This window comes from Octopus bimaculoides, chromosome 18, assembly GCF_001194135.2.
Source record: "Octopus bimaculoides isolate UCB-OBI-ISO-001 chromosome 18, ASM119413v2, whole genome shotgun sequence".
Classification (NCBI taxonomy): Eukaryota; Metazoa; Mollusca; class Cephalopoda; order Octopoda; family Octopodidae; genus Octopus; species Octopus bimaculoides.
The window spans coordinates 20,128,979-20,129,226 of NC_068998.1; positions in this window are offsets into that span (position 1 = coordinate 20,128,979).

Below are 248 nucleotides of genomic sequence, written 5' to 3' on the forward strand. Positions count from 1 at the left end.
ACACTCTAAAATGTTCGTATTGGAGCTTCCAGCGCGAATGCCAGGCAGTACAGCTTGTCGTTTTCAGATTTCTGACAGAGTGTATTGCATCATGGTACTGTTTTTATCACAAAAGGTACCCAACTGACCCTACCATACTGTGTAGTCGGCAAAATCAAAAGAAAACAATGCGTATGTGTGAAATTAAAATATAAAATGGCGATAATTTACCCATCACAACCTGTATATATATATATATATATATATAT